Source organism: Centruroides sculpturatus, unplaced genomic scaffold, assembly GCF_000671375.1.
Source record: "Centruroides sculpturatus isolate CEXI.00-Female unplaced genomic scaffold, Cexi_2.0 scaffold263, whole genome shotgun sequence".
Classification (NCBI taxonomy): Eukaryota; Metazoa; Arthropoda; class Arachnida; order Scorpiones; family Buthidae; genus Centruroides; species Centruroides sculpturatus.
The window spans coordinates 343843-353296 of NW_019384587.1; the positions used below are offsets into that span (position 1 = coordinate 343843).

The window sequence follows — 9454 nt, forward strand, 5'->3', positions numbered from 1 at the left end:
CGATCCCATTGCTTTTAATTTTGTAATACATTTCATATTAATTTTATAATAATGAAAGTTTGCCCGATTAAATAATTAAAATTTTATTTCTTACGTAAGAAAGTGCGTAATTTTCCCCCAGCTACCACCGTGAGGGTCACGTAAAAATATTAAGCGCAAAGAGGGCCAAAGGTCATAAAACACCACTTCAGAGCAGATCATCATTCGATGGCCGTTTTCGACAAGCCGCGGTACGCACATGCCCAATACCCGAAAGTCTGGCCACACATCAGAATGGAGATTCAAACCGTTTGCCTCGATCGATAAAGCCAAGTTTTGGGGTAACGAAACTCGCCTCTCGGTCGTAAAATGCTCGAGCATCCGTATCTGCCACCACGTCGCCTCTATCCGACGCACGAACCCGCATCACGGCGAAATGGTATCGGAAACCCCCGAATATAGAATTGCAAACTGCACCCGGACGTAGCGGACCAAGTGCAGCTTGCAAGCAACATTACGTAGGACTTACGTTGGCGGTTCTCAGCCCGTCGATACGGGATGCAGGTTTTTAACCCAAACTTGCACACCCTTCTTAATAGAAGGTCAAACAAAATCATTTTATGCCGGGGCATAAATTCTAGCACCGGCTTTCTGCTTGGGTGTGCTATGCACTATCGAAAGGCAAGTTTGCGAAACTCCTCCGAAAGATAAGGACAGACTCCGTCGTTCGACTTGTCGCAATAGAAGGTTGCATCTATTAGTGTTAGTCGCAGTCGTCCGCCTTAGTGGTAACTGCAAAACTTTGTCTTTCTTGGCGCATCTATTCCTTTGTGATTTGTTCTCCGGCCCTGAAAAAAAATTGCTAGTATTAAATTAGTTTACTTTTTTGGTCTGTTGTCCTCGTCAGGAATGGACTGAGGAAAATATAGATTATCACGAAATCTAGACACCTCCCCGATTTCATCCCCCATTAACTCCTAAAGCCTTTGTCCGATGCGGCCCACCAGTGGCCGAGCGGTTCCGTTCCTCGAATACTGGGAGTTCGGTCTTGGGTTGGCGCCTGGCCGGGACGGGACGGGCCAGCCACGTGGAGTTTTCCGGGTTATCTCCACGTCTGTAACGCCCGAATAGGTGCCACTTATCCTTAAAAAGACCTTCCGGAAGTCATCCCCTAGGCAGATCGCCTAAGCGTTGCGTTGCCGTAACTTAATTAACAAACGAACTTTGTCCGATGCGCACCAAATTTTTCATAGCCTACTTACATCTGTGAGCTCTGAGGAAAATATAGAAAATCACGGAATCAGATTTGATCTCCTCGACTCTGGAAAAATCGTAAGCTAATATAACCAAATCTGTAATGTGGTTTTTCATTTTTAAAGTTTAGCCATTTTACTATTCGGACCGGAATGCCGGAAATATTTGCTGGTTAATAAAAATAATTACGAACTTTAATAAAAACAAATTTCCATTCGTGCTCATCGGTCGGCTTTTTGTCAGTTTTAAGTTAGTTTTTTGACTGTAATTTGAAAAAATTGTAGACTTATAAATACACACTGTCGTTCCTTAGTCTCGAGAACGGAGTTAGACGAAAACGGACCAGATACGGAAACTTCGGGGGGCAGGAGGCCCCGATTAACTGGCCTATATACGAACTTTCGATGCAAACCGGAAGTCACATTATTTGAATTCAAAACTTCCCCCAAAAGGAGCTAGATAGATGACCAGCAAAACTTCATTGCTAATAGAAAAGTATGACATACAGGGCAAGCCACTACTAATTTGAGGTGGAGAGCATATATTTTTTTAATTAAAAAGTTATTAAAAATATGGTTAAATATTGCAGTCCGTCACAATAAATAAATGCTCGTTTGTTTTGAGTCATTACTCGTTTGGTTAAGTTATTCTGTTCTGTTACTTCTCTCCAGCTCGGGCCGTTTTAGGATTGGGCCTCTGTTAACATATAACTCCGTCTAGCTTTTGCCTGGCCGCATTCAACATCGGCGTGCGCCACAACTCGGGTTTTCGTTCGGGCCTTTCGGGGAATAAACGAAAACCCGAGTTTTCGGCCCGCCAGCCTAAAAACTACACGTCGAGGGAGCCATAACCAAATGTACAGTACGCCCCACAGAATGATCCATTCTTTCTGTCCCCGATGTCTATCTGTCTTCTTCCTCGTCCCCTTTCTTTCACCGGCCAAGCACCCGCGAACAGCATCACATGACCTTCGGGGTTCGAATCCACCCGAAGGGCTCTATAGGCACTCTCGGAACGCGCCGAGTGGCACCGGACATCCGCGTCGGACTGGGATCCCTCCGGGCGCCTGTTTGGTCCATAGTAACGGAGAGTCCGAGAAACAGAACGGCCCAATCGTTTCGGGTGACCGAAATTCTAATGCTGGCTCTCCACTCGGTGTGATTTTCGGGCATTCGATCGCCTTTGTCGATGCTCGTGCGCAGGGAAATCGGCTTCGTACTTTGGCCACAGAGTACTGGGACAACGTATGTTCTCGCCTTTCTATCGCAGCCAATCGACACGCAGCATTCATAATTTTAGGTGTACGCGATATCGTATTTTACTCGTCGTCCTTAGCACTATATACAGCGTGGTGTGAAAATTTCGAAAAGGTGCAAAAATAGCAAATATTAGATTTTCAAAATTAAATACAAAATTAAAATGAAGTTTTATAATTTTCAACTTAAGTCGAAAGTTTTCCGCCATTTTTTTAAAATTCCCGTAATTTATTGGCAATAGCCTTCCATTTCGCGTAAAGTGCGTAGGCACGTAGGGTAGCGATTGCATGGCCATACAAACAATCGGGTGACGGCGACGCGATGGAGTCAAGCGGAGAGCCGGCATTAACGGGAACCATCCGGTCTGGCAAATGTTTAACGTCGTTTCCGCATACGCAAGAAGGGCAATTCGATAGGGAGGAAGACACAAAATTATTCGGAAAATGCTGTTCATTTAGAACAGGGCTTCTTAAACTTTTTTTATTCACGACCCCATTTATGATTGTGATTTTTTTTCGTGACCCCCAAAAATATAAAATAAAGATGTGTACAAATTTGCGAAAACAATAATAGTGTACTACCACAGTTCACTGTTGTGTTACAATGGAACAGAGACAACTGAATACATTGAAAAGCGACAACACTACACTAGTTCACACTACAATCAATGTTGCTGAATCGTCGTCCCGCTGCACCAGAAGTGCACAACTCACGAAACCTATGACACAAAGCGTGCCATTTTCAAACTCTCACAAATTATTTTCAATATTTTGCATTAAAATCTCGCGACCCCAAGATTTCGCTAAGCGACCCCAAATGGGGTCATGACCCATAGTTTAAGAAGCCCTGATTTAGAAGAATAAACAATACAGTGGGTGATCGGTTAACGAATAGTTCGGACTGCGAACATATCGGACAACGAACACTTTCACGAAAGATTTTAATACTCCGATAACGGATAACGAATACCTCACAGAACAAACCAACAAGAAGCGACGTAAAATAGTGAATGCCGATTGGTCTTCCCTTGTAATTCCAGCCTTTTGTTTACTTTTATGACAAAGAATTTTTTAATAGTTTTCATGAGACTGTCGGGAACTCGTTAAGTTCTGTGTCGGATTTTATTTTCGAAATGCGAGCGTTTAACTGCCCCATCATCCGGATATTCGTTAACGTTTTAACACCAAATTTCGAATTTAATCCGGGCCTCGCATTTTTGTGCGCTAGTTGATTTCTGCTCTCTGAATTTTTGTAAGTGCTTTTCTGAACTTTTTATTTGAAAAAGAAATTGATAATATAATGGAGTTTAAAAAGAGTGGAGTCAAGAACTGTGTTCACTATAGAACTCAAGCAAGTGATAGAAGCAAGGTAGAGAGTGAGCAGATGTCTGATGTTGCTAGGCAGTATGGCTTGAACAGATCTACAGTAGGCACAATCTTAGTTAAGATAGTTATAATCAAGAAGACTCAAGCATGTAAAGGAGTAACGAAAATCACATCTGAGAAACAAAGAATAGCTCATAATGGAACCTGAAACTGATCTGACGACAGAAGAAACTCAGCGAGATTTGTTTTCTTTGAAAAAGAGGAAGACGAAAGAGGATCAATGCCGACATCTGCTATTAAAGATCTTTGGAGGATGTGAGAACAACGGTAGTAGAATGGCATCCTAACCAGGTTGAGGTTAATAGGCTTGGAGATCTCTAAAACGACAATTCTATTAATTACTTCCGAAAAATCCTGGAGAGAGAAAAGCGATCGACATTGGACAAATCCTTTAAATGCAGTCTTCTAGTTATCATTACGTTTCCGCTAAAACGTGGTTTGGTCGGAAAAAGACGGCGGTTATACTGCGTTTAATAAGAGGAGAACAATAGGCGTACGATGGTCGTCGGTTAAACATTTTGGGAAGTTGGTGTGTTCGACTCCGGAGAAGGGCACTGCACCGAGAGTTCTCAAGTAAAAGGTTTGAATAAGTCGCCTTTACCGTGGATTCTCCCTGAGAAAAACCGCCAATTATTTTCCATTTATAAGGAACGTGGCGTTTACACCTAGCATACGGACTGGAGTTTCCCCAAGTGTAATAAGCGTACCCCGGTACATGGCAATTTTTCGGTTACTCGGTTACGTATCGCCGACGCGTAGAATCTATATTAAGAAAAAAAAATGACAACTAAAAATGTATAGTAAGATATATGCTGTATATATGACATATCTTACTATACATTTTTAGATAAACGAGCAAATATTTATTGTCACATGGTCACAATGTCGAGCTGTAATTTTTAATTTATTTAATTTAAAATATATGCTCTCCACCTCAAATTAGTAGAGTCTTACCCCGTACAATCATATTTTTCCTTTAGCAATGGAGTCGTGCTGGTTATCATCTAACTTCTTTCGGGGGAAAGTGCTTGAATTGAAATAACATAAGTTAATCAGGGCTTCTTGCCTCTAAAGCTTCCATATCTGGTCTCGTCTTTTATCTTTCTAACTCCGTTCTCGAGATTAAGGAAAGATGGGTTGAAATTTTTTTTTTCAAATTGCAGTCCAATAAGAATGTTTGTTCGCTATACACTCCTAGACCCGAAAGTTTTGTGTCAATTTATGACAGCTTGCCCTGCCCGTACGATAGTATGTTGGAAGTAGAACGGCGATTCTTTAAAAAAGTGGTATTTACGGTCTGCTTTCTTGGCCTCAGCACATTTTCCCATCTTTCGGAAGCATCGAGTAATCTTTACCTTCTGTAAACTGGAAAAACTTCTTCGCGTGTCGACGCACACGTGATTAACGTTTAGTCTTAGTGTCAATCGTAAATTGTTAGGAGAATTAAAAGAAATTCGAGTTCAGTCCGTCGATCCCACTCCGCCCAATATAAGTTTGTGTAGTTTGCGTGCCGCCCTCCGGGCATTATATAACTTTCTTAGGAATGTTTCCATCTGGAGGGGCGATTTTATCACATACTCTGCGAGTAATGCCGTTCCACCGAAGTTTTGCACCATTCATGACTATAAAATGCAAAATTGGTCTCTATCTCGAAGAATATGTAGAATGTGCGAGCGACTCAAAGATACCACCCGTGCAACGGAACGTAATCGTAAGCAAACGCTCGAAAGATAACGCCACCTCTTGCCAAAGCGGACTTTCTTCGAATACAGTAGTTGGCCGGAGACTGGAATTGTTTCTAAAGAAATTCCACTCCGACCGACTAACGGTAACATTCTTACATCGAAAGACGGGCCAGTCGATTCTTAAGTTGACGACGTAATTTCTGCTACAGATTCCTTAAAAAACGTACCAATTGCGGAAAACACCGATCTCAGTTCTGCCGGACACGTCTTCGACACGCAGTGGCGTACCGTGGGTGTCAGCCGCCCGGGGCGGAGGAAAATTTCGGTCCCCCTCTTATTTAGGTATTTCAATTTAAAAGACCAAAATTCAGTTTTGTCGCAGAACAAGCAATGAAAAATTCGGTGGTAGTGCAGCGACCTGTTTAAAATGGATATTAGTGGTGTATATGAACGCGAATGAATCGTACAAGCAAAGAAAAAAAAAGTCAACAGGTTTCGCAGGATTTCCTCGGATGACAAAATTACTAGTTCACCCGGCGGCGAGCCGATTCCCGGACTGTCCGGACGATACCACTATCGTAGGTGCGATGCAAGTATAGATTAGGATGTTTCAAATTTTTACAAGATATTATTATTATTTATTGTGAAATTTTGCCGCCCCCACTACGGTACGCCACTGTCGACACGGGATGCTGTTTGAAAAGGAAAGATGAACCATTTCGCTGTTTTGGCAAGAACGTGCAAGCTACGACATGATTTGTCTAAAACTTTTTAACAAAGTTTTAGACAAATCATCTCCAAAATTCGATATGGCCGAGGGATCGACGCGGTCGAATCCGACAATTGGCCAATAACCATCAGTCTATCGTTCTTCCTGGAAAAGACGGTGTCCGGTAATCGCTTTACCGGAATCCCGGCAGGCAAAATCGACAGAAATTTCGAAGATTTATTTTCACATCCAGACATTCTGTCGACAAAACAATTTAAATGGAAGACTGGAAGACTCGACCGCTTCCGGGTGAAAATACTCACCAAGTGCCAGCACTGTCAGTCATAAAAGTTTTTAAAAATAATGCTCCTTATATCATACACCCACACGGAAAGTCTGCTGCGAACGAGGAATGTTCGAGTGATAATGAAAATGATGTAACTGTCGTAGCTTTCGCGAGGGGACGGCATGACGTGGAGGTCACCGATTTCGATATAGCGCATCCTCGACGATCGACGCCTGCCGAGCAGTCGAGCGCACTAAATTAAACAAGAAAATTACATAATGGTTTAAAATCTCGACATTTCTATTATTCGTAGAGTGGCCGCTGCTCTGCGGGGCGCACATGTCTTCCCAAATAAATTATAAACAAACATATACGAATTCCATACATAGGCCTATAGGCCCGGTAAAGCGAATATTCGAAAATTACTTTAAAATACCGAAAGTGAAAATTATAGTTTTAAAAGGGGGAAATAATCCACCAATTCGAAGCGCCGACCCGCTAATTACGAAACCGGCGGGCAATTTTCTTCCTTAATTTTGGTTAGTGCGCCTCGCCGCTTGGCACACGTCGGTCGTCGGGATGCGTGTATCGAAATCGGTGACCCCGATGTCGTGCTGTTCCCTCGTTAGACTAGTAACGGATGCGGAATAGATAAATTTGACGTCACCAAAACTAAGTCTTTCGGCACTAAATCCGAAATGCAAGTTGACGTTTTCGAGAAGCGCATGGAACGAGAGAAGGGAGTGGGTAAAAAAATCAAAGGAAGTGGAAAGAAAGAAAACGAATGTATCGAACTAAAGAAGGAAAAAGAGCAAGAAGTTTCCACAATTTGGCCAAACGAGAAACGAACCAAACTGAAGAGGAGCCACAATCTCTGGAAACGGTGCGACGCATTCCGTTTCTCGACAATGCTCGGTTGTAAACTAAGTCACGTTCTCAATAAAAACTTTGATTGACAATCGATACTTTATTCATCGAAATTACATTCTGTACGATTGTTACGCTGTAAGACGCGGTCTGACATTACGGTTTCTAAAGAATACGTCGAAAATATACGGTGGGGGAAATCTGTCAAAGGGGTATTTCCGGACACTTTCTACAGAAACCCGTTTAGGTGTTAGATAACGGGAGGATCGTCGCCTTACCTTTGTAAAATATACGCGGGAAAAATATTTGAATGCGACAAATGCACTATTATACGACATTTAAGAAATCTCTCGGTCCCATCGGCTGCGTTAAGGGCACCAGTGCAAGTTTGCGCGTTGTAATTGGAGCATCGGCCACAGCTTCGTTAAACGCGGCGGTAACGTATCCAGCGTCATTCTCGAGTATTTGGAACGGGCGCACGTTTAATCACCGTCCGAACGTGACTAAACATTTAAGTTATATATCATTTAAATAACATAATTAAGCATTTAATTTAATTAAATGTTTCGGATCCGCCGTTAACGAATGCAGTACGCAGAGAGGGGGGGGGGTTTCCGATAAAGGAAGAATTGACATTCTCGCAATTAAGACAAACAATCGGGACCCTCACGCATCGATCCTCCGTCCAATTATTATAAGGAATAACTCGGGATACCGTGAGTCGATAAAACGCCGTGGTTATGCCGCCCCTTTCCCCACCGAAACACTTCCGGTTTGAGCGCCATCCGGGCTCGGGATAAAGCGCTCAAAAGGGGTAGACTGGCGAAAGTGACGCGGCTTATAAAAATCAATAAGTATAAAACCGAAGGGGCGAGAAGGTGATTATCGGTGACGTCGAATGAGAACGTAAAGCAGAAATTGACGAGGAATAATTACCTGCTGCTGACAACGACGGCACGATTGATGGGCCAATAATCCGTCAATCCGTCATCCCCGTGATATCTCCACATCCGAATTTTCCGGATAAACCGATCTTCGACACTTTTTTTTTATCTGAAAGAATGTAAAGTTACATTTAATGCGTAGACATTTTTTAAAGTACTGTACGTGACACTCGACTCTACAATTTTAAGGCTTCTACGTATTTTCGTCGCGTATTTTTGCTAACTTCGTGTTAACTTAAAGGTATTCTTTCGATTTTTTACGGATTCTTTTCCGAAGACAATAAGATTGATAAAAAAAAAGCGCGTTACGGACGATACGTTAATTACAATTAACTTGATTTTATTTATAATTAGAAGACGTACGTTTTTATAATTTTTTTTTATTAATGTAAAACATTTCTTTCCGTTTGCCGCGTATAAAAAACAAACATCAACGCGCAGAAACGATGGTCCTCACGCGCGTCCGTGCCGGTGACGATGGTTCGTTTCCGGTCGCCTTGTGCCCATAATCCTTGACATTCTGTTCCACAACTCCTCTGGGGGGAGGTTAATGACCCGAGATCGAGATGGCGCGACCCCGGTCGAAGAACCCGTGTGTTGTCGGAGGATAATAGAATCGACGCAGCACGAATTACGTAAAATGTAAACGCGCGTACCGACTTACGTAATACGTATTATAACAATATGTTGGGCGCGCGATGTTACGTCGAGAGCTCGTTCACAAGTCACGTCTTTCGAAATGCTTAAACAAACCTAGAAAGTTACGTTACCTCATTTCGATAAAACAATTGTGTGCGCGTTTGTCTAACACAACATACACGTAATTATCCCATGGATACGAGGCAATATAACTTCTAGAATTCTTACAAAATTACTTTTCTGACGATTTAACAGAAGAATCGACATTCCAACGCGGATTACTTAGACATTTCCGTTGTAATCGTCTTAAAGAACATCGGGAGTGCGGAACGGCCAAACGTATTTTCGATTTTTTTTATCATCATTCGTGTCATATATGAATAATTCTACACTCGTAACCGAAACCACGCGTAAAGAATTACACGAGTCGATCGGTTTTCGCTTTATAAG

At 42.4% G+C, this 9454-nt stretch overlaps 1 long non-coding RNA gene across 1 annotated transcript; it reads right to left on the reverse strand.

Annotated features, from left to right (window-relative positions):
• Positions 1-745: 745 nt before the first annotated feature.
• On the reverse strand, positions 746-8646 carry LOC111624656. Its single transcript, XR_002756619.1, has 2 exons — positions 8358-8646; positions 746-827 (listed from the first exon to the last, which is right to left on the reverse strand). It is a non-coding gene; the product is annotated as an uncharacterized LOC111624656 (long non-coding RNA).
• Between the last annotated feature and the right edge of the window lie 808 nt (positions 8647-9454).